General features: G+C 39.2%; 1 protein-coding gene across 2 annotated transcripts in view; it reads left to right on the forward strand.

Moving 5' to 3' along the window:
• CTNNA2 (catenin alpha 2) overlaps positions 1-18,582 on the forward strand; it is a 460,539-nt gene that overhangs the window by 35,725 nt on the left and 406,232 nt on the right. The gene's annotated exons all lie outside the window — the stretch shown is intronic.

Raw genomic sequence — 18,582 nt, forward strand, 5'->3', positions numbered from 1 at the left:
CCCAAGCACTGGACAGATTGTCCAGAGAGGCTGTGGAGTCTCCTCCCTGGGGATATTCCAGAGCTGGCTGGACACAACCCTGAGCCCTGTGCTCTGGATGGCCCTGCCTGAGCAGGGAGGTGGCACCAGTGACCCACTGTGTTCCCTTCCAGCCTGACCCATCTGGGTTTCTGTGAGTTGAGTTTAAAAATTTGTAGGTATTAAAAAACTCTTGATACATAATGAAAAGTAATGGTACTAGAATCTGTCTTTACTTTTTTTAATTAATGAGCTGCCAGTCACTTCAACAACCAAGTCCTCTTTTGAGTACAATGAAGTTTCATTCTAAATGTAAAATATATTCTCCTTTCTTGCATAACACAATACTTGTATAGCTGAAATCATAACACTGAATGTGTCACAAAACCAATTTATTTATTCTCTCCTTTGGCACACTGGAAATGCTATTTGTCTATTGCAAAGAAAGAGAATGGCACAGATGGGGTGGCATCTTGAAATTAATAAAAAATAACAAAAGCTGAGGAAGGATTTGAAACAAAATTCTGTGGCTTCTACTCCAGTGTAACACACACCCAGAAGGAAAATTACCTGTGGTAGGGCTGGCTCTCAAAAGGTCTCTGAGGAGAAGAGGAGTGTGAGGTGTTGGAGCTGGTCTGATAATAACAGCTCCCTGCAAGCTTCTGGCCTTGGGTAGGATCAGGGATTTTGGACTGGGATGCATCTTTTCACATGGGCACTGCAGAGTTGTAAACTCTGCAGTCACCACAGTTTATTTTATTTCTGGCTGCCATCACTTCCATCCACCAGTAGGTTGCCTTCATCTTGCTGTAGTTGGAGTCACCTCGTATTAACAGGCTTAGCTAATGTTCTTCTTGGCTGAAAAATTTGGGCACCATTGAGCTGAAGAGTCATAAAAAAGTGGAGCTATTTTCTTGGAGCAGTCACCACCATTATTGCAAGATTCCCAGTTAATCAACACAATTTAGTGAATTGCATCACTGGCATCCAGAACTGTCACTTTCTGTGGACGGCCAAGCTCACTGGTGTAATCTGTGGGACAGATACTTCATGGGTTCTGATCCCAGAAGGATTTTATAAATAACTCCAGCTTCACTGGGAGGTGGTATCTGTGACTGGCATTAGTGGTGTAATTCAAAGTTACATATTAGTGTGGAGGTTCTGCACTGAAATAAATGTTCCTAAAAGGTCAAATGGAATGTATGCAGTCAGGTCTGGCCTCGTTCCCAGATTTTATGAATGAAAACATAATATTGGGCTTGTAAAATCATATCCTTTCTCTTTTAGTGGAAAGTAGTCCTTTTAGCATACTTCCTCTAGAATTTGTAACTGCTTGTGTAATCTGGTGTGAAAAATGAGACGCTTTGCTGTTCTGTTTCCTTGGGTACAAGGTTGTCTTCTGTGTGGTCGTTTTTTCAGATGATTAGTTCCTCTGTTACAGAGGGAATGCCATTCTCACATTTTGGCATGAGTAAACATCTGTGTATCCATGGCAGGTATTGAAGCTGTTTCCATCCAAAACCTTGTTCAGATGTCTCCTTGATACCCAAGTCTCAGATTTCCAGAGACAGCAAAGGAAAACAGCAAGAGCAACAGCAAAAACCAAAACAAAACAATCCAACCCCCCCCCCCCCTCCCCCCCAAATACTTCCCTTCAAAAAAAAAACCTCAAACCAAACCAAAAAACCTAGAAAAAAAATTAAAGGGGACAAATGAGTGCATTTTTCTGCAGTACAAGAAAATGACTTGGAAGTTTATGTGGGAGTTACACAGCATGAAGCAAAGCTGAAGTACTTTATAATACCAGAGTCCTTAGTGAAGTATACATATTTTACCTTGATTTGTTCTCCTTATTATTTTATGAAATTCAGCTTTTTCTTTTTTCCCCTCCCCCAACACTTCTCATGAGAAATCTCAAAGATCGTAATGTGGCTGTCAATGGGAACTTTGCTTTTTGTTTAGATTTTTGAGAGTTGCTGGTGTATTTTAACTACTTTTCCCTTCCCATTGTACATTCCAAAGTAAATATTCATTTGAGAATCTGGCTCTGTATTTTGCTTATAATCTAGTTTTGGGTATTTTATTATGTATAAACCACCTTAATTACCTGTGGAGTTTCTACCCAGGTTGTAGAAAAAATTCCTGCTTAAAAAATCCAAGTGTGGCACTGGTATGAAGGCAAATGTGTGTTCTGTGCCCAGAGGATTTCCCTGTGGTGTGGCTGGTGGTGGAGTCATTAATCAAATATAGCTCCTTATTTTCCTGATAAAGGAGGGAAGAAAGGGAGTTCAGTAAATGGAGATTTCAGTGATTTGAAAGTGGGAGAGTGCTCTACCTTTTGTTTTGTTTCCGTGAAATTGAAAGTGCCATTCAGCTTTATCTGGAAGTTCTATCCAGCACTCTCAGGTTCATGAGTTTTAGTGGTGCACTGAGCAGGAATAATTTTACATTTGGAACAGAATTATTGTGCCCTTCAGTTACTATATGTGAGCCTGGTTCAAATTGTGTAGCATTTCAGCTGAAGCGAAGGAGTCCTTGGTGACGCAAATGACAATTTAAATACTTGGTTAAATATCAGGAAACAGAGATCTCTTCAAAGAACTAATAAAATCTTCCAAAACATAAATGCTGTTTTCTGGAGGAGGCTGTGCAGACCAGAAGATATGCAAATATTGGATTTAAAGGTAATTTGTGTAAGCTAACAGTGCTAATAATTGGAATTTACGTATGTGCTGGCATATGGGAAAAACTAATTAACCACTCATGCCTAATGTTGCATAATAAGAAATGGTAACTTGCAGGCAAATGCATGAAAAACTCATCAGGTTCTTGTAAGCAGGAGCCATGACTGAGATTTTGGGATGCAGGCTGGGTGCTGGAGCGTTCTGTGGGATCAGCAGTGTGCAGTGTTGGGCTGTCTGTGAGCTACATTAAAAACAGCCCTGGCACAAATCCCATTTCAGCCCTGGACTGTGCGAGTGGAAAACTCCGAGGGACTCCTGGGAGCTGAGATTGGAAACGGGCTGTGGCACTCTCAGTCCTGGCTGGAAATCCTGTAGGCGCTGGAGGGCTGGGAGTGGGCAGTGGGAAAGGCAGGTAATGCCTGGAACATCCCAAAACTTTGAATTAAAATCGACTTTGCAACAGAATGGAAATGACTTTGAAATTTCCTCATCCAGCAGTCATAGGGAATTTCTGATTTTGAATGCAAAATGCAGAATTATGCATGGGGAAAAAAAAAAAAAGAAAAAAATATATGATTTCAAACCAGTTACGTACAATTTTTTATTTAAACGCTTCAGCAATTGTCACTTTGGAGAAGGAGGTAGAGGGTAGCTGCTGATGAGCAAGTATACAAGTTAGGGCTCTTGTTTAACCACGAAAACCACAAAAATGTTGGATTGTCTCCTGTGTTAGAAAGATGGCTTGTATAGTTTTGTGTTCCTAATAATATTTATCCACATACTATGTTCTTCTGTGATGGATGTGGAAATTTAGAATAACTTGTCAAATGGTTCTTTTTAACGTCAGGAAGAACTATAAATGCTTTTCTGTTCCTTTTAACTAGAAGGAATAACTTGAATTTCCTACTTCACTTGAAAGTACACATACTTTTTTACTTGTTTGTTTTGCATTTAGGGAGAATAAGAATAAAGGAAAAAAACCTGAATAATTCCTAAATCAACAACAATTTTTCAGCCACATAAATATATTTAAATTATTTCCCAAGAAGGCAAATTAAATATTTAGTATATAACTGTGGACTTCAGTACATTTTCAGCTATAACTTTAAGCTGAAGTTTACAGCAACAGTACAAAATTATACCATTGAGACAGTGTAATTTATGAGATGTGTTTGTAGTTTTGCAGCTGATAAGGACAGGATATGAAAAGGAAAAATCACAGCCACAGTGCAGCAAAGTGACAAAGGAGACAGTTTATGTGATTCAGTTGGGATGGTGCAGAAGATTGTTCAGGGAGCAAGGTCAACTGTGTACAAAGCTGCTCCTGAAAATGTTACATTTAAATTAATTAAGTTTATTTTAATGGAACTCAAAGTGACTGGGTCCACACCAGGTATGGCTTTTATCTGCCCAGGATAACTGAGCTACTTTTCATTGCTCTGTCTCTGGCTGCCAAAATGAAACATTATCTTAAGGCATTCTGAGAGAATGGAGCAGTGGATGATGGATTGATAACTGAATAAGAGTAAGAAACATCAGTGGTGATTGGAACACTGATTGTATCAAGAATATTTAAGAAATTATCATTTTTCCCCTCCTCTTATGCACTTGTCTCACTGATGGCAGGATCAAAAATTAATTCCACAAAATAATCTCTTCTGATTTCATGCTTGCTTCTCAGGCGTGAATCCTGTGTTTTGAGAGGAAATACAGAGCATCAAAATTATTAATGGGAAGAGATAAGTTTGTGGCTCCCCATCTGAAGAGAATTGTATAGGAAATGCAGAAGGTGACATGAGTGGAGATGAATACTGAAGGTCTCCTCCCTTTAGGTCATCCCATCCTCAGAGGCTGCCTTTGTCCTGAGATGACTACAAATGAGGGGAAGGCCCAGGACATGGCATAAATGATGCCAAATAAATGCTATCAATGTTTGTGATAATGAGAAATATTTACAATTAATGGCATTGTTCAGTCTATTTGAACGTAGGCTTTGGGCGTGAGATTTCAGTGGCAATAGAAGTAAAATATTAAACCCTTTATAAATTGTACTTTTTATTATTATTTTGGTAGGAAAAATAATCAGCTGAGTTGTCTTAGTTAAAAATAATGCACACACACATATTGCTGTGATAGTCCTGGCAAAAGCCTCTGACCCATAAATCTGATTTCCCGTATTGTAATTTTTAGCAAATACTACCTTAAATTAGGTTTAGTTGTAGATTTCAGAACTGTGTTTGTGTAAACAAATTTTGCCACATAGAAGTAGGCAAGATAACAGTGAAATTCTGGGAGTAGCATTTTGTCTAACTCAGAAATTTATAACGTGGCTTGGATTCAGCATATATTGAAAGGTTAGATTCATTTTTGGATTTGATTAAACGCGCTCATTGTTGTGAAACATTTTGTTGCAAGACTTGAATCGCTAAGACTTATTATTTTAATTTACTTAGCTTACTTGCAATAAACTGATGGAATTGTGTAGAACTCGTTTTTTTCTTCCAGAATTTTATCTGTTATTACCAATCCTTGCTCAAAAGTTTTCTTATGAGGCCAGCCCTGTGGCAATGTTCCCAAATTTGTATCTAACAAGGAATTTCAAAGTAATGGAAGTTCAGTACCTGGGGTTTCATACCTATGACTGCATGCATAATTAATTTTTTGCCCACTGTGAGAGTTTAGGAATGGTTTTGTGTGATGGTAGAAATAGAACAGTAGTAGTTTATTGATACATTTTTTATTATAGTGTATTTTATATGTTTTGAATTAAATTAAAGTTTCAAAAGGCAAGTGTTTTCTTATTAATATCTGGTTTCAGTTGAGTTTTCTCTGATTATATTAAAAAATTAATTGCTGGTAGGAATGTTTGATTTCCTTTCTGTGATCTGAGGAAGTAATTAAGTGCTGTTAAATAGAATCCTATTTCTTGGAATGAGTTCACTTTCTTTTGAATTTCCTCATTAGCTGCTATCTTACAATTAAGTAATTGTGCAAGATCATCATGGATTAAAAGTAGTGTAGAGGATTTAAATGTGTATTGCTGCTTTTGGGAATGTATGAACTGTTGAGGGGCTAGGGAAAGGAAGAGGTGCAGAAAAATTTGGGAATATTTGATTTTATATGACTTGTTATTTTCCTGTAAAACTAAAATGATGGTAAGGAGCTGATCAACCTGAAAGGGACTTAAAGGTGGTTTTTGTGTTTCTTTGCTGTCAGGACGCACAAGAGCAGAGAAGGGGACAATGGGAAACAGCCTCCAGTTACACCAGGGAAGGTTCAGGTGGGATAGTAGAAAAAAATCCTTCACTGACAGCGTGGTCAAGCATTGGAAGGGGCTGCCCAGGGCTGTGGTGGGGTCACCATCCCTGGAAGAGTTCAAAAAAATGAGTTGATGTGGTTCTTAATATGGTTTCATAGGAATGGTGATACTCAGAGGTTGGACTTAATGATCTTGGGGGTCTTTTCCAGCCTTATTGGTTCTGTTAGGAGACAAAAAAAAAGGCTTCTCTTTCTGCCTGATAAATAGATCACATAGAATGTGTATAATCTGCTTTCTCTGTGTGTTTTCTATCCCTTTTAGCACCAGTAGCCCATGGGGAGTCCTTGTCAGAGGGGTGTTCTTGTGAGAACATGGACAGCAGAACAGCTGTGGCACTGCTGTGTAGATAGTGGAGAAGAAAACGTCACCACCAGTTCAACCCTTGAGGTTTTTTTCCGTGCCTGCCCTTTCCAGTAGTGATTCCTCACTTCCAGGAGCACCGTGGGTCTATGATAAGAAGTAATTTTCATGAGTGCCTCTGTGCGAAGCTGAACGGTTCCTCTGTGCCCCCCTTTTAATAAAGAAGCTGCTGATGCTTGAAAGGCAAATTGGAGCTGTTGTTTCCCCTCAGATCTGCTGGGTTCCTTCATTCCTGACCCTCCCTGTCAGGGCAAAGCCATTCCTGCTCTAACAGCCTGCCACCACCTGTCCTGCTTGCCTTATCACAAGAAGAGGAAAAGGAGTAGATTTATCTCACTCCTAAGAGCTGGCCCAATCTTCTGTACCCTGGAGGTTTCCTTATCTGCTGGAGATTGTCTCCAAGTGATTTGTCTTGCTCTCCATACCAGAGTAGGCAGCAGGCTGGGGTGTCAAGTTTTACACTCCATTTAATGAGGGGATGAAGTGGTTGATGCCTCTGAGTAAAAGTGTAGGAAAGCACTCCCTGATAGGTTTCCTGGACTCCTCTCAAGCCTCAGGGAGCCTGCAGCTCAGCAGCTTCAGGGCAGTGTTCTAGAGGTTTTTTTGTCTGTTTTGTGGGTTCTTCCCTTTCTATTCCCTTTTATGAATGAATTAAGGCATTTTATAAGCTGATGTAAACTCACATCTGGAGTGCACTGTGACAGGGAGTTCCCAAACCTTTCTGGATAACATCAAAAGGGTTTTGTTAATTATTTTTTCCATTGGGAAAGACAGAAGCAAAACAGTGTTTAATTTTATCTGTGACACTACTGGTTATTATTTTTATTATTATTTATTAGGAAAAGGTTCTTCCTCCAGAGGGTGCTGGCACTGCCCAGGCTTCCCAGGGAATGGGTATGGCCCCGAGGCTGCCAGAGCTCCAGGAGAGTTTGGACAACACTCTCAGGGATGCCCAGGGTGGGATTGTTGGGATTCACCTGTGCCAGACCAGCAGTTGGATTTTGATGATCCCTGTGGAAGCCTTCCAACTCAGGATATTCTATGTTTCTGTGATTTCAGGTTTTCTTTTGTTTCGCACTATGAAGACTTTTTAATTTCTGTAGGTTTTCCTTGAAGTCCTTGACTGCCCTTGTTGCCAATGTATTCCTCTGTTCTGCAATATTCTTTGTAGGAAAGTGATGGCTAAATTATATTAATGATACGGATTTATAATGGCATAATGGTGTTTTCTGGTTTGTTCTTGTTCCCTTTCAGAATAATTCCTCGCCTTATTTTTGTTGCTGCTCTGTGTTAAGCTGGCGTTCACAGAAAGCTATTATAATTCACAGATTGCATTCCTGGGTTTTAATAACCAATTCAGAGTCCATCGTTATGTATGCAGGCAGGATCCTGGTCCTTCCTGGTTTTTATCGCTTTGCATCTATCAAAGTTAAATTTAATCTGTCTTTTTCACTGCCATTGTAAGAACTTAAAAGCAATGGTGTTCTATGGTTCTTGTTTGTTTGGAAGGAAAGAAGGGAGGAACAGGTAAATGATCAAATTCTGTGGGCTGGCATTCTGCATTTCAGTAATGTATTCAGTCCTGAGATCAGTTAATTTATTGTCAGTAACTAGGTTTCCTGGAAACGTAAGAGGAGAGGGAAAGGACATGAAAGTAAAGAAAAATAATAAATGTTGGCCTATGTATAGTTTGAATTCTTGGTGTATGGTGGATCAGGGAGGCAGCTTGAGATACAGGAGTGAGACTGGAACCTGTAGTACTCCCAGCAACCTGGTGCCTTCTGAAGAGTAAAGAATAGATAACAGGTGTCCTGCCAATGTGTTATAACAGGGGGGGAATGGGCTTTCTCAGGCTGTCAAAGACATGGGAAAATGTATTGCTACCCAGCAAACCTCCTCAAAGTGCTAGAGCTGAGAGCATAGCCAAAGGAAGAGCTCAGCCCTGGAAGGATGCAGTTTTGATTCTCTCTTCCTGAATTTTCTTTATTGTAATGACCAAGTTGTGTTCTAATAAAATCTGTGTTTACTAATTCAAAGCCCTTGTAGTGTTTTTGGCTCGCTTAGCTGAAAGAAAAGCTACGAGTAGTTGTGGCTCAAAGTAGGGCTTGACACAGGGCCCAATTAAAGTCTCAGTGATGAATCTGAGAAATTCTTTCAGTTACCAGTTGCAGATGTAGTCTAGACTGGACACTAATTTATTGAACTGTCTTTTCTTCATTTGTGGCCACATCATAAATAGCAGCCAAATTAAAAAAAGAAAATTCTGAAAATTTCTACAACAGTGACCATAGAAGTTCTAGCTAATAGAATTAACACATCTTCATGTATGACAGGTAATGGATGGAAATACTTCAAATTAAATAAATAAAATACTACAAATTTAGTTTGCCATTAGTTTTTTTTCCTTGGATTTTATTTTTTGGTTGTGGTTTTTGTTTTTGGGGTTTTTTTTTTTTTGGTTGCTTTTTGGTTTGGTTTTGGTTTGTTTCTTCATTGTTTTGTTCCTGTTCCCTATTTCAGATGTTGATTAACACAATTCTGAGGCAAGAATTTTTTTTAATAAGATTTGATGCTGGGCCTTTCTAAAGCACAAAATTATTGAAAAGGTATTTATGTTCTGAAGGTGTTGCAGGTTGTGGTTGCTTGGACTGCAAATTACAGCTAAGAGGACAACACAATTGCATCTCAAATAAAAAAAAAACCTCTCCCTTCTCCTAGGTGATTTCTTCATGGAATACGTGGGGGGAAAACATGTTTAGTTCTAAGTACTACACAGAAATCAAAAAATACGGGCTGCTGCTGATAAATTAGGTTTTCTGTTGGAAACTAGAGCATTAATAGACTAGAATAGATGAGAAACAGCCCCGTCAGTCTGCTCTCAGACAGTAGAAAGCTGGAGCCACAGTGATAAGAATTATTTTTGGAGAAATAGTATGGCACAGTGGAATTAACGAGGACAAATGGGGAATTTAAGGAGTGGGATGTAAACATGTATTTAAAACCAAGTCAACAACAACAAAAGAGCCACAAGGGATAACTTGGAGTGCTTTGTACAAGGCAGCAGAACGAGTGATAGGATGCCATGGATTAGTGAGGGCAGCAGGATCACCTATTGACTGCCTACAGGGATACAGGGAACAAAACAAAAAAGAACTTGGGCTTAAAGGCTGAACATCCCTTGATCAGGGACAAATGGTGATTCTGGATACTTTCCATGCCTGTGCAATGAAGAGAAACTGTGATGACATTTGTCACTATTGAATTATCTGCTTCGTTTTCTTTCATTCTGCTGCAAATACCCCACTAAAACCCAGGAACATTCATGCATCGTTGTGATGGCTGGCAGCATACACTGGAGTTATTAAAGACAGGGATGTGAGCCAAATCAAAGAAATTTACTGTCTTGAAAACTGGGTTTGTTCACAGTAAGACGTAAAGGAGGAAACTTTAAAATATTGGTATGGTTTGGAAACTAACGACAGTGATGGCGAGTTTTTCTGCTACTGCTGTGTATGTGCAGTGGGAATATCAGCTGCCACTAGATTGTGATTTTTCTGTCTGGAAAGGTGTCCAAAGCCAGGTTGGATGGGGCTTGGAGCAACCTCGTCTAGTGGAAATGTCCCTATAGCAGAGGGTGGGACAAAATGAGCTTTAAGGTCCCTTCCATCCAAACCATTCTGTGATTCTGTGATTATATCATCTCTAGCTCTGTAAGTAATCCCTTTATTTGGAGAAATACTGCTTAAAACAAGCCACCTCCAACGTGTCCATTGATCAAACAGTTCTCTGTGTTTTATGGGTAGTTTTAAACAAATAGTGGATTGTGCCAGTGCCTTTCCAGCTCTGTGAATTGTTTTGCCATGGAGCATAAATCTCCCGATGTCACTGGCCTGTCTGACCCATTCCAGCACATTTATAATTAGTGGGAACTCTTAAATCTATATGCTCCTTATCTTAATGGAAGGTAGTGCTGTAGATTGTGTGGTATTCACTGCTGGAGTTCAAGGGGTCTGGAATTCAGTTGGATAAAAGCAGTTTAGCTCTTGCTGGACCATGTGAATCGACTTTTCTGGAAACCTGGTTGTGTTTTGGTGACTGCAAAATGACCTTCACTGTGTTTGCATGGCTGTACAGGACTTCTTGAAATGAAGCCAAATCCCATCCTTTGCTTTTTTTTTTATTTTTTGTTGACAGTGTCCTGCAGGAAGGAAGAGATTTGATTAGTGTAATCACCTCCATATCATGCACCGTATCTTCTAATGAAGTCAGTTCTGTTTAAAGGAATCCTTATCTTGGAGACAGTGAAGTTCTGAATTTAAAATAAGCAGGGATGAAAATTCCATCTCAGGTCTTTGTTCCTCATACATATTTTTTCCCTGTGTTAAAATCTTCTAGAAGTTGTTTATTTCTATGAAGAACCTGTTTAATTTCAGCTTTCATTCACTTCACCTGGATTGGGGAGTCTGTTACAATAATTGGCTATTTTTTGTTCTTATGATTTCTAAAGTTCCCTTACATAAAAATCTGTAAATTTATGATACCAAGTTTAATTTTGTTACCCCCCCCATGTAATACTTTTACTTTATTATTGTTTATTCATTATTATTAGCTTTATTATCATTAATTCAATTCATTCAGATGAGAATATAATGGTGATGAAGTTCTTATGCCACTTTGTATTTCAGTTGTTCACAGCTAACAGAACTACAGCAAATCCTGTGAACACAACTGGGGAAGATAAAACTTTTTGTGTATCACCATGCATTGTGCTTCATTTAATACATCCATCAGCATAAGAATAACATCAGGAAAGTTTTCAATAACAGAATTAAGCAGTTTGGTTCTTATTCTTAACAGTTCTATTGTGGCAGATTTTTTGCTTTGTCCTTTTTTTGCATTGGTAGTAGATAATTATGGAGCAGCACCTGTGGCTTGTCTCAGAATGAGGCCAGTTTTGAATAGATTTTTCTAAGGATAGAGCAACTTTCTGTAAAATGTTTAAAGGAAGAGCAGATTTAATGAACACAAGCTTAGATGATAAATTTCTCTGAAATTTTTAGGGGTTTCTCAGAGGCAGTTGATGAGCAGCTGGACAAATGCAGATACAGGACAATGTGACATCTGGAAGTTGGTGGGAGTGTTCAGAGAGGTGGTTAATGACCCTGATATTAATTGCTGAGGAAAATGTCAGCTGTGCTTCCACTGGGCATTGTTTGAAGGCAATCCTATTTAATGTGTTAATTATGGAGCTGGAAAATGGTGCAGCTCCTTCTCCATAGTGTGGAGGCTCGTGGACTTTCCAAGGGCAAGGGGAAACTCTTGACATCCAGTGAAATTGTACAAGCTTTGGGCTGGTTCTCTCTGTAGTTCACATAACTAAAAGTTTTTGTTCCGTGCAGGAAAACAGTGTTGCACCTGTAGGAACAAATGAAAAAAACCCTTAATTAAAATGATGAATAATTGGATAATTTAAAACTTAGTTACAGGGAAATGTGTATAGAGATGCTACTACAGCCTTGCCATTCTAGTAAAACCAGCAGGGAAACAGTCTTCTGAAAAAGCCAACCAAGCTAAAAAAAGCTCCAAACCCCTTAAAGCTTTGACTCTCCATAGGAAAATCTGTCGATTGTTTCATTTGGAGGCAGCAGTGGTTGATCTGCCTGGAATAAAGAGTTCTCTCTCAGAGTAATGAAGAGCAGCTGCAGGGTAATACAGAGGTAAGGTTAATTGTCTTTTCCAAGGATGAGCAATTGTAAATAGGATTCTTTTGGTGAAAGGATGACCTCTACACACAGAAGCAGAGCTTGCAAAGTCATGGTTAGGATTAAGTTCGAGAACTCTCTTTGAAGAACTGTTGGAACTTGAGATACTAATTCTGTGTTGTAAGGGGAGCAAATGTGTTAATTTAAACCAAAGATTCTTAATACTCCTCTGCCTTTGTACATATGAGCTTGTATTACTAATGCCAAGTTCATACAATGAAGAAAAATAAGAAGAGAAATACAAGAAGTAAATAAATGTTTGTCTGGATTTTTTTTTTCCTGTAAGGTGTATGATTAAAGTTGCCTTATGTAGATGCAGAAAAAAAGTTTCAAAACTTATGGTTTTATTACTAAAAAGGAAAGTAATTTCTGTAAAGTCAGCATATCTACAGTAATTTATGTGTCTTTTACAGATATTACTTTGCTGTATGTAGAAATTTGCATCATTTGGAGGGAAATATGATGAGTAGAGAAGGCAGAATGTAGGATCTGCACTGAGGACCTGATTTAAAATGATTTGGTTTTCCTGGACTTGCAGCATGACCCGACATGAACCAGCCTCCTGGCATCGCTGAGCTCAGGGGCTTTGATCACGTCCAGAGTTGTGAGAGGACTTTTATTAGGAGGTGTTGAGGAGCTGTGTGAATACAGAGTGATCTGTGGGAAAATCTGTGCTTGTACAGAAGAGACAGGACTGCCTTTTGCTGATGCCTAGGCTGCTTTGTGGTACAGATTCCTTAAAATCATCTATTTCACTGAGCTTTTTGGGAAACTCCCCTACCTTGACTGTGAAAGTTATTCAGGGGAAAAAAGCATGCTTGTACAAATAATGCAAGATTAATTATTTGAATATAGGAATTTTATGTATGGCTGTTTGAAGCAGCTTTCAAGCCCTTTAACTGCTTACTTGTATTGGAATAAATTACTTTTCATGTGGTTCTACTTGTAATATTTATTAAAGCAAAGAATTGTGAACAATCCTATTTTTCAACCTTCCTAGGCATAGCACTCCTTAAATCACCAGGCTCCTCACGGAGAACCAACCATTAGAAATTTAGGTGTTTTAAGGATTGGATATTGGATATAACATCCCCCTGAACTGAAGATCTTCTAAATAATAAACTTCACCTGAGTCCTGAATGATAGGAGAACCCAAACAGGCACTCAGACTGCAGCTGTAGGTGCATAAGCCCTTATATAGAACTATTTTCTCGGGCACAGAGTAGATAAAAACTGCTTGGGCACTGCACTGAGTTAAGGTTTGCACAGAATTTTGAGGTGCATTCTCCCTTTCTAGTCCAAGCAGAGGCAGCGGCCAGTTGGGTGGGTGGGACCTCTCTGTTACTCCAGCCCTTACAGTGGTGTTTGCACCTTCCCTGGGAGATTTTCAGGGCCTCTGTGATTTCTGAAGGCAATTTGCCCTCACACCTGATGCATTGGTGTAGGCTGTGGACTCCAGAACTGAGCTGGTTAATGTGACTGAAAAATGTGAATCACTCCATCATTGCCTTTTTTTAGCTTGCCAGTTCCCGTTTTGGGGCTCTCCATGGTCTCTGTCCCACTGGCTCTGTTACCACAGTAATCCTCCCCTTGTAAAGTGCTTTTCCCTCCTTCACTGGTGGTTTATTGGTTACAAATCTCAGTTTGCATCATGGGCTGCTTCCATTTGAGAGCTTGGTTTTGTTGAGGCCAAAGCAGAATCTTGCCCCTCTGTGGAGGTGGAGGGTTAGCAGAAGTGGAGAGGGCTGTGAATCCAAAAGGAAACGGAGAGCTTAGAAAAGCTCCAATTAAAAATTCTCTGCATGGTTAAGCTCAGGAGTGGGGCCTAAAGGTTTAGTTTGGCTTCCCCCCCCCGCCCCCCAAGCTTTAGGAAAGAAGAGAGGAATCACATTCATGAAACAAAATAAATATGTCAATAAGTTCTTGTTCAAGTGTGGAGATGGATATTCCCTGTACTCCTCCAAACCATCCTGCTCTGTTTATTATTTTTTTTTCCTTTCCCCTTCATTTTTTTTAAGCAAGGTGATGAGAACTGCCCGCTTGAACTCTGATTGTTTCAGCCAGATCTGCTGGAGGCTGTACTGGGCTGTCATTGACTAATGATAGGAGCTTTTTATCTGCAGAAAGGCATGTTCTCTATTCCCTTTCCCACTGCACTTTTACTCCTCATTGTAAGTCTCTGTCCTCTTAGAATTCCTCCTTTATTTCCTTTCCCTGCAACTGTTATGCGCTCCTGCTTTTTGTCCCTCTGTCTTTATTTGTATTCTTGTGTGAGTAGAGACAGAGAATGAGCAAATGGGTTGGGAATTGTGCTGGGAACCAGGCTCCCTTGAGGATCAGAGCTCTTGCAGCTGCACTTTCTGCTGCTCAGGTCAGAGCAGAGGTGCAACTGCATTGCTCAATACTGCAGATAAATGTAAGGGAACAGAATCTTGGCTATATATACCACCAGGTTATATATATAAATATATCTATATATATATATATCTCAGTGCAGCCCTCTGCCAGCCTGGTCAGCCAGGAGTGGGCTGTCCAGGGCTGTGTGTGCTGGGAGGATTTCTGATGTCTGAGCTGGTTTGACCTGTGCTCCTGCCCGCCCTGTACCTGAGCTAATCCAGGGCCAGCTCTGGATCTAAACGCTGCTATGCTCTGTAGGCAACCTCAAGGGTACAACCATTCACGTGTTTAGATTTCCACCTCCCAGTGAAGCAAATGTCTGTGAAATCAGTCAGATTTTTTTTTTCCTCTGTCTGTCTCAAGAGACTGTGTATCCTGCTGGAAGGAATTCCTTACTCCTCGCAGAAGTCTGTCTCTGTGCAGAGAGGTGTTTGTTTTGACGTGGTTCTCAATCTTCAGACGCGAACCAAGGGAGTGCAGACTGTGTTGTTCAGTTTTTAACTCATCTTAAACCAGTTTTTGTCTGGAGAAGCTGCCATCTCCTCCAGCTCTGCTGCTCTTCTCAGAGCTTGGGTTGTTACCTGTGCTGCTGGGAACACAACTTCAAAGGCAGGCATGGAGCTGAGTGCTTGTTTTCCTTCTGTGGGGTTAGCTAGTGTTCAGCCAGCTTCTGTTCCTGGTGGAATTCACAGCCCTGTTACCAAGGGAAAAGGATAGAAACCTGCAGGAAGAGCTGGGCTGGGAGAGCAGGTGGGTTTGAAACATGTGTGGAAGTGCCCCATTGATCTGGACACGGTGACTGCAGTCCAGGGTGGAGACTGGTGGGGGAGGATCAGATGTAAAACACATTTTCTTCACTAGTCCATATAAATACATTAGTTATTAAACACTGAGCATTAAAAAGTTAGTATTTTAACTTGACTATTTGGAAAGATGGGCTAAATTATTACTATTTTGCCTTTTGACTCCTCTCACCTTGCTGGACATCTTTCTTTCACTAATGAATATAATCTTTTGCCTTCCAGTAGCAAATAGAGTGTTGGAAGTACAGACTTGTATTGCCAGCATTGCCAATCTACTCTTGCCAGCTGATTAATCCTACAGCTTTGCTATGAGTCAGGTAGAAAGGGTTTTCACTTTATTCTGGATGAAATGTTTACCATCTGTCTTTCATGTCTGCATTGCAGATGTCAGCTGGACTAACAGCTGGAGGCCTGCTCAAGACTGGCAATGTTTATATTTCTAAAAAATTATCACTTTGCTTCAGCAAACGTTGCTTTTGCTTATGTAGATATTAAATATTTTTACTCTTACACTGGAGTTGTGGCACAGAAATGAGCTGCACTGTAACTCATGAGCAGCCCTGACCCTCAGAAATCTCCTCTGTGTAGCTGTGGGTCTGTTGTGGAGGAAAACAGGGAGCTGCAGTGTGACAGACAAACAATTCCACATGCTGAACATTCGTAGGATGTTCCAAAAAGTAAAATTATGCTGTGTGAAGAGGCTGGTGCTAAGGGTGGTGTGGGGTTAGACTTCTGGGCACTGTTGTGGAATGGAGAATTCTACTGATGTGGATTTTGGCTCCACTTGTTCCACTTGTTCAAGTAAATACTTGTTAGTATTTGCTGAAGTAAATACTTATTTTCTTTACAGATAGGCTTTGAAGACAGACTGGCTAAACAAATGCTCACACTGAATATTACTGAGCTGGATAGAGACATTTCTGTATTGCTGTATTTAGGGAAAGCTAAAAGCTTAGAGCAAGACACGTTTTGGCACATGCTCAAGGAAGAAGAAACACAGGCAACAGAATTCTTAAAATATATCCTTGAAGGAAGTCTGGAGCTGGTTTCAGGATTAGGACTGCAATGTCTGTATACTTCTATGGCAGTATTATTACAGCACTGTTAACTTATATTTCCTTTCAGTGGAGTACTTAAAGCTGCTTTTGGGGAATATTTGGTCAAATAGTCATAAAATACTCTTAGCATCCTGTCCTTTATCCAACTGGGCAGTCCCTGTTTGCCTATTTGGTGTAGGAAGTTCAGTGTAGAAATTGCAATGAAGAAATATTCCATCTATTCTTACATAAACACTTGGGCAAGTAACTTCTTTTTAGTCTTGTCATTTAAAATTGCTGTTGTGACAGCAGCTGAAGGAGTGTTGAGGAAAAATACATTAATTTTACTTTATTTTTACTTATTTGCTGTTGTGTAGATTTGACTGCAAATGAAAAACTGTCATAAGTTTTTAATAAGGTTTTTTCTTGCATGAGCCCTTTTTATATTTAAAAGCCACACTTACCCTTTTATATTGAGTTCTGAGTGATATTTATTTTCTTTTTTAGTAAAGGTTGAACCTGAGGCCGTATTCTGGCTGTAACAACTGATCACCCAGATTATTTTTAGTATCACCTGCATGACTCCTATCCACTGAAATTAATTTGCTTTTGTAGGTTCTGGAATATGGTACAGCTTTGAATTTGTTTTTGAATTATGACAAGTTTGAGTTCTCATGTTAATAGTTAGTGAGGAAAAGTGTGCTTAGTGAAAAGAAAGACTGTGACACATTTGAAAGTATCATAACTCATAATTAACCAATTAGAATAATTGTTTACTTCAGACTTATTTTTTGAATTCCACAGGCCAACGGGAGTGGCAACCAACTTTATATAAAAAATAAACAGGCTCTGAAAGATAATTAAATATTGAAAAAATGATGGCTCCCACATCAACCATGTTTACAGCAACTTGAAACTGTCTCACAGTTTTCTTTAATCACGCCTGGGTGTTTTTAGCACTGTAAAATATGAAACTGAATGGGTTTTTGTGGAAGAGTGGAAACTAAATGAGTGATTTTAGCGCTCACTAGATATTATCTGATAATTCTGTTACCAAATCTTTGAAAGTGAGAGGAGGCTAATGGTGGTTTTACATGTGATTTATAAATACTTTGATTAGGGAGTTCTGATATGCCTCTCTTTTTGAGCAAGTATTTTAACCCAGTGAGAACCTTTTGCAGAGACTTCCCAGCCTGTTTATATTGCTTGATAGTGATTACTGAAGACATTCTCCTGAGTAGAGCAGTAGAATTTATTTTGTATATACTGAATAATGCTGCTAAATCCTGAGTAAGTACCTTACTGAATTATGCTTCATGAAGTGGATTGTGAATCAAGGAACAATGGCTGAATTTCTTTGGATTTTGTTCCCTTAATTAGGGTGGTGATTCATCTGTTTATTTATTTGGAAATTTTATTACTGAAATTAGCTTATTGGTTAAAAATACTAAGATAAAATACCAAAGTTACTAAGTTAACAATGCTGAAATTGTTTTCTGGAGAAAACAATTTAAAATGTTTGGGGTATTGTATACAGAGGGGCTTGACTTGAATTTCACACGATGTCCAATATGATATTACTGATTATGTCCAATATGATATTCTCTTTATCTGCTGAGTTTTCTCACTTCTAATTTTTCATTTTAATTTTAAAATAAAGTGAAGTATTTAAATCAGAATTGTTTAAAATTAACATTTTCTTATTAGATTTTTTTGTCTTCTTGGGTTTGGTGGATAAGTTAACTTACATGAGGCTTTGCTTGTCACCAAATACTTAAATCACTTTCCAGCTCAATGAGGTGTGTTGGATGTTTCTTACAGCCTGACAGCTGGACTTCTCTGTATCTGGAATTTCCAAAATGAAGTCAACTGTCTAGAAAATTGCATGAAAACCTGAAATGGTGAATAAAATGACAGCAATTTGCTGTTGCCTTCATTCTGGGCTTTGTTTAAGCTTTTAAGCCTAAGGTGGTCTGGAGAATCTGTTTTGGCTTTAAACGAGTACTCCTTGATGCAGAATTCAGAAATGCTGAGTACTGTGGGGGAAGTTTGATTCAAAAATCTGATCAGAGTTGTTGAATTTGTTTTATTCCACTTTTTGACTCTTCAATTCCTTGCCTGTCCCACTCTGAGCGGCGCAAGGTGATGGGAGGGTTGTGGTAAGTTCATAAAACTCCTGCTCCTTCCTGACACTTTTCCTGT

The sequence above is a fragment of the Pseudopodoces humilis genome, chromosome 6 (genome assembly GCF_049639895.1).
Source record: "Pseudopodoces humilis isolate 2021_Gansu_Grassland_sample_001 chromosome 6, ASM4963989v1, whole genome shotgun sequence".
Taxonomy (NCBI): domain Eukaryota; kingdom Metazoa; phylum Chordata; class Aves; order Passeriformes; family Paridae; genus Pseudopodoces; species Pseudopodoces humilis.